Here is a 6,670-nt window from a genome sequence, read left to right as displayed (position 1 = left end):
AGATTAAAATAATTTTTTAAGTACACTTGTAAAATCTAGGGGGGGTTGGTTTTTTTATTTGTTTTTATTTTTGTTTTTGTTTTCTTCTTAAAGACAAGGCCTCACTAGGTAACCCTGGCTGAGTTCGAACTTATGCAGCTCAGTCTAGCCTGGAAGAACCATCCACTACTCCTAATTCCTTTATGGAACAAGTAGAATAATCAATCAAGTATTCTGTTTGCCTTTTCTCCCTAAAAATAAAAATAATAATAAAAAAGTTTTGTTTCGTTTTGTTTTTTAAATCACTGACTAGAATTGTAGTGAAATGACACCTCATGGAATAGATCTAGCAGCCACTGAAACCTATCAGAGCCCAATTACAAATACAAAAAGAATGATAAAGATGTTCTAGACTCTAGAGAAAAACAGGGATCTTCATAGCGGTAGATTCATGGTGTTAGGGAGTTGATAAAAGCTCTGAAAAGCTGAGTGTACATTACTAATCTATAGGCAGATCTCTGTCAGCCTTGTTCTCTGGAGTGAGAATCGAGAACGTGATGATATCAATAACCCCGACTACGCTCAGCTGTGCGCTTACTGTGTTCCAGGCATCCTGTGCATGTGGCATGGATCATGACCATTAACCCTGGGGCTGGTGGGATGGCTCAGCAAGTGACGTTGCTTGAGGAGCAAACTGGGCTACCTGAGCTCAATTCTAGGAATGAAAAGAGAGAGCCGACCCCATAAAGTCATTCTCTGGCCTCCACGTGTGCACATCGCTTGCCCCTCACACTAAACAAAAGCAACATTTCAAAGGCATCACTAAGAAGATGTTAATCCTTAAAGGACTTGATGAAAAAGATGTATGGGCAGGTACAACTTTTAGATTCTCCCTCTAAGGGTAAGGACCCCAAACAGAATATTTCAATAATTTACCTAAGGTCATGTGGTGCAAATCTAGCTGCCACACTAGTTTGGTTCAAGGTCCGATGTTTTGTTTTGTTTTGGTTTGGTTTGGTTGGTTGGTTGGGGTGTTTGTTTGTTTGTTCGTTTTGTTTTTTTAAACTTTAGTTTTATGAAAGAAGGAAAGGGGAGCAGAGGTGGATATTCAGATGTTTATTATATGCTAGTCTCTTTATACATAGCTCATTGGACCTTGCCCACATAGTGTGAGACTCCTGCTACAGTGAAAAGCTCGAGGCAAAAGACAAAGAAGCCAGTGGCTGGCTGGTAAGAGGCAAAGCCAGAGCTCTGCCTTCATATTTCTGACTCCGAACGTTTAATGGTATTGTTGTTGTTTGCTTACTAACTCATGAAATGTCAAAGTGGCATCCAGGCACAGAAGAATCTTTTAGGAAATCTCCCCACTTAACCCTTCATTCTTCGTTCTTAGTTCCAGTTTGCTTATCTGGTCTGCTCATTTAAAGCCAGGAAGTAGGTGTATGTGTGGCAAGAGGGCGCCTGCCTAGACGGCCTGAGAAATTGGGTTGACAGAAAGAAAAGTTCAAGACCAAAGAAAAAGATGATTTTGGCTAGTCATTGTTTCTTTAAACAGTTTGGTATTAGAGGCTTATGCTTTCTTTAAAGGAGTCAAAGGGGAGAGGTTGGAGCAATTCAGTAGCTCAATGTACTAGACTTCCCAGACTTTAAACCAGGATAACCCTCAACTGAATTTAGAACTCAAGGAACTCTAATCAAGAACATTGTCAATGCATGTTTATTTTATTTTAAACTGCCATGCAATTTACAATGCAACATATAAGCAAATTATGATTTTAAGAATTTGAACTATATCAGAAGGCACTCAGGCCAAGGCAGCGGGCATGTGGTGCAGGCCTTCTGCCCGGGCATGTCCCGCATGTTGAACAAGGCAGACTCGAGGGCAAGTTCTTGGGGCTCTTCTGAGAATCTTGAGCCTTTGTGTTCTCTTTGCCCCCACCCACCACTGCCCCAAGCCTTCTGGAGTGGTTGGTTCTCACACTTGACAGGACATCAGAGTGAGCAGGCTTGTTAAAACACAGATCCTTAGCTCCACCCCAGGAATTTCTGATTCAGGAGTCCGGGTGTGGCCCCAGATTTGCATATCCAACAAGTTCCTAGCTCCGTGCTCCCGGTATACAGGGTAGACGATTGCCCCAGGGAAAATCCCTCTCTTCTCTGCTAAGGCCCTTCTGTGGCCTCTTGAACTGAGCAGACAGTTTCTGTCTTTTCTCAAAGCTCTGTGAACTCACTTAAGGAGGAAAGGAAGTATTAAAAGGCAGCATAGTGGTCTTCTGGGGGAGATCACAGCTGATGTAGCCTGGCACAGATTTCTGGTAACAAAGCTCCCAGAAAGTCTCCCATAAGCCTCTGCTTTGGCTCGTGACTCTACTTATTCAGACCCCCATGATCAGAGTCCGAGCAAAAGAATGGTATGCGGTAGAACTGGGGACCGTCCAGGCTGGGCTGCTGTAGCCACGAGTCACATGCAGCTATGTACTACAGTTTCTTGTGTTGTAACTTCGTCCCCTCTCTGATGTATCAATCATGTGGAAACCTAATCTACTATGACTTAAAGGTGAGGCTCTTAACGATTATTAGTATCGGATGAAGCCATCGGGATAGAGCTAGAATTGCCTCCTGGTGGCTTCATCAGGTGGAAGAAAAGACAGCACACACAACACACATACACACCCCCCCACCCCCCCCACCCCCACACACAAGTACATGTGTACATTCAAGCCCCTGCCAGATGTTCTGAGCTGTTTTGGGACTCTGCAGTAAAAAAGTCATCACCAGATGTGGTCCCTCAACTTCGGGCCTCTAAAACCACGAGTCCAAGGAAACGCCTTCCTTTATAGCTCATCTCCTCTGTGGTGTTATTTTTTACCATCAACAGAAGTGGATGACGACATTATGACAATTAATAAAAACTAAAGAAATTAAAGAGCCATTTTATCGTCCACATTCGCCCATCTCAGGTGCACAGTAGTTACAGACAGCTGACGGCCACCCTGCCAAACAGCTCAGACACAGACCATTCTTGTCAAGACAGAAAGCTCTGATGGCTACCTAGGCCTTGACCAGTGCTGCAGAGTGAGAGGGAACAGGGGCAGGGTGATGGAGAGTTTGTGTCAGCATGTCCTTGTCTCTTGTGTCAGCACACCCAGAGACTTTGCCAAGATTCTGGACCCCCTCAGAACAGAACCTGAGAGTTTGTGACCCCTTTCTCCTGCCTCTTCACTGCACGTCTACGACTTCTGGGCAGAATGCGAAGTGGAACTTTTAGGACATCACACGGATGGACTTGAGCAGAGGATGAGGCCACAGTGGGTTCAGAGTGCTGGACTCTGGGAACATAGGCTGCGGCCATCAAATGTGTGCCTTGTGGCTTCCCTCCCGATGCCCTGTTAGCTTTTCTGGCCTAGGTCCTGCAAATGGTCCTCTCCAGCAGCAAACCCCATGCCTTCCCTGTGAGCTAAGACAAATGGGCTCATTCAAAAAAGGAGCAGGGTGGATGTCCTCCTGAGGAACTAAAAAAGAGGCCCAAGGGAGAGGGGGAAGGGAGGATAGCCCATGTCCCGCCAGAGTTCCACCTATGCTCTGGAAAGGCAGACGCGGGAGGGCTGCCAGACAAGACCATGTCACCAAACATCTTAGACTGTCATTTGTTTAACCTGGATTGTTTTATAGGTATAATTATATTTATTGTATAAAGCAATGGGTTCTACTGTAACATTCTCATACTGTTATAAAATACAGTGCGGCATACAGGGGATGGGGGATGGGTAGTACATGGTGGGCCTATGCCAAAGTATCCCTTGAGAAATTACACCATGCAACAGACCTGATATATAGGGAGGTTATTTAGGGGAAGAAAGGGAGCGAGGGCCTGGAGAAGGGATAGAGGCAGGCAGACAGGAGCAGAAGCATGGGGCCCGAGACTAGGGGTGGGTGTGGTAGGGATAGGGATAGGGACACAACGTGGGACAGAGAAGGACAGAAAGAAGTACAGAAAGGCCAGGCACAAGTGGGAAGAGAGAGAGAGAGAGAGCACACTGGGGTAGCAAGCAGTCCTCTTATTTTCTGCCAGGCCACACCCGGTGGCAGCAGGTAATGGCAGCAGCAGATGATGACCTAAGCCGTTGCTAGGTCCCTGGGAAGCCTAGCAGAGTCAACTGTGAGCTAACACATGCACCTACATGGTGTGCATGATGCACTTTGTAATTGTTTTTTAACTCTGCATGTAGTTATTGGAATTATTGTTACAATCCTGAATCCAACTGATTTCATTGGATGTTCTGATCTTTTTTTCAGGCATTGGCTTCACAGAGGGAATCTGAGCCCTCTTTGGCTTCTCCTCCCGGACACCACCCCTGACAGAACCATGCCTCTCCCCCAGGAAGCCACAGTGCCACAGCAGCCATGCTGACCTCTGGGTTGCCAGCTATCCTGCTAAGGCAGCATCATTAGGAAGGGAGAAGGGGCTCACTTGAAAGAAGGGCTGCTGTAGCATGGGGTTGGGCTGGTTTGGAATGAGAGGGCAGGCTGTCTAATGCTTACCACAGCCCTACTGGGGCAAAGAAGGGAGGTCTGGTGTCTGGTGTCATGCCGAAGCGGGAGGGCACGGGAGAGCAGAAGCTCCCCCACTTGATGGGCAGGTGTCTCCATCCCTCCTGGGGTTGCACATGATGGGGACCCAGTTACTACTGGCTCCTGCTGCAACGTGCCACCCAGCTGTTGTCTCGTCTCTGCCCTTGTCACACGGACCACGTCTGCCTTCACATCCTTCACAGATGCCACAACACTGAACCCTGAAACTGGAACTCTGTGGGAAACTTGTCCCTGATGCCTTTGAGCTAGTCCCCAATCCTCAGCAGCTCTGCAGTGTACAATGACCATCCAGGTTAGGAAGGGACCTCCCGGATTCTTCAGTGTGTGTGCTGTACCTGTTTTGGTTGCAGACAAACTGAGAGGGGCTCAAGAATCACCCCCTCTTCCCCTCACCACCTTCCACATTCTTCCCCATTTTCCCAGAATTTCTCTCACTTAACACCTAGACCCCCTCACACTTGCACCCTCTGCCTCTCTCTGGGAGTGATTGATTCCACTTCCTCTGCCCCTTGAACTCTGGAATCTCCCTCTGGGTTTGGTTGAAAGACAACCTCCCCCCAGGTGTCAGAACTGATGCCTGACCCTGATGCCGGAGACCCTCTTTTCTTAGCCAGTGACACTGTCAGTATAGTAGGTGCCATTGGCTGGGGTAAGCCTCCTGTGACAGGAACTGACTGGATGGCTCCTGTAGTCCCCCGCTGGCCTGTGACCAATGCTGCTGTAGAATTTCGGCTATACACAGCTTGCGTGTGTCTGCTAATTTGGCTTTTAAACAGGCGGTCTCAGAAAGAGGCGAACATCTACTCATCAAAAGATGATAACATGTTTGCAAGTACAAATAACTAAATAGATGCAAATGAAAACACCCCCTCAGGTTGGCTTTTCATCTTTTAGATTGCCTGAAGTTTGCAGTACGGCGCTGAGGAGGTTGGTGACCCCAGTCGCTGTCTTGCTGCAGGGATCCTTCAAAACCGACTTGACAGGCTCTGCCAAAAGTTTAACTGTGCAAAGCTTTTGATAAAGTCACCCCTGGGATTTTTTTTTCTTACACAGAAGTACACACAAATGTATTTAACAGGGCACTGTCCCCAATAGGAAAAGAGAGCAAGCCAATACATGCTCAACAAAGGGAGACAGTTTAACTGTCAAAGTCAGTTTAGAGGACTGTTTAAAGGATTTTTTTTTCAGTGAGATACAGATCCTTATGCTTGTATGAAGCCTTCCTCACAGCAGAAAAAAAAAATCTAAGTGTTTTTCCTCTATTTCTGCATTTTTTTTTTTAGACAGGGCCTCCCTTGATAGCCCACGTTGACTGGAAACTCACTATGGAGCCATAGTCTTGAATTTTTGATCCTCCTGCTTCAGGCCACAGGAACTCACCACTAGTCCATGCCCAGGTGTAATGTAAAGATATGCATATATGTTTATGTATATAATATACTGTGGAAGAGTTCGCAGAAACTCTTAGTAGTGTTAGCTTTGGGGAGAGTGCCTGGAACCGGGGGTAGGACACTCACATGTGCTCTTGTTAAGTGTTTGCCTGTTTTGGTAAGGGTGTAGATTTAGATTGCAGTGTTTATAAAAAGGAAACTATTTTTTAAATAATCGATGAGAGGAGCTAGAAAATTTGAAATCTGTCTAAGGTTCTAGAAATTTCTCTTCTCTTCTTTCCATCCCTTTTTATCATTCATTGTTTGCCCAGAAAGCAGATGACCCCAACTCTTGGGCATATTACATCCTTACAAGATTAAACCAGTTAGTTCTGCAGGAAGTTTGGAGAAGCTGGCTACTGCTAAGGATTTCTCTCCTTCCTGGGAGCCAGGATCTCTTTTGGCCTTCCTGCCTTCCCACCTCAGTCCAGCTTTTCACTCTAGCCATGTTTGTCCTGTCTGTTGCATCTACTTTTAGCTCCCAGTTTCTTCTGCCGCAGGTTTCGTTGACACTGCCATCTGGCCTTTCAGCCAGCTCCTACCATGGCCTGAGGCGAGCGTTTGCATGGTTTGCTGGAAATGGATTTTTCCAGCTGGCTTTTCCTAAGACCAGCTTAGTAACTTAACTCCCAGGTTGTCTTTTCTTCTTCTTCTTTTTTTTTTTTTTT

The sequence above is a fragment of the Mus caroli genome, chromosome 16 (genome assembly GCF_900094665.2).
Source record: "Mus caroli chromosome 16, CAROLI_EIJ_v1.1, whole genome shotgun sequence".
Classification (NCBI taxonomy): domain Eukaryota; kingdom Metazoa; phylum Chordata; class Mammalia; order Rodentia; family Muridae; genus Mus; species Mus caroli.
The sequence above is the reverse complement of the archived record's forward strand: the minus strand, read 5'-3'. Positions refer to the sequence as shown.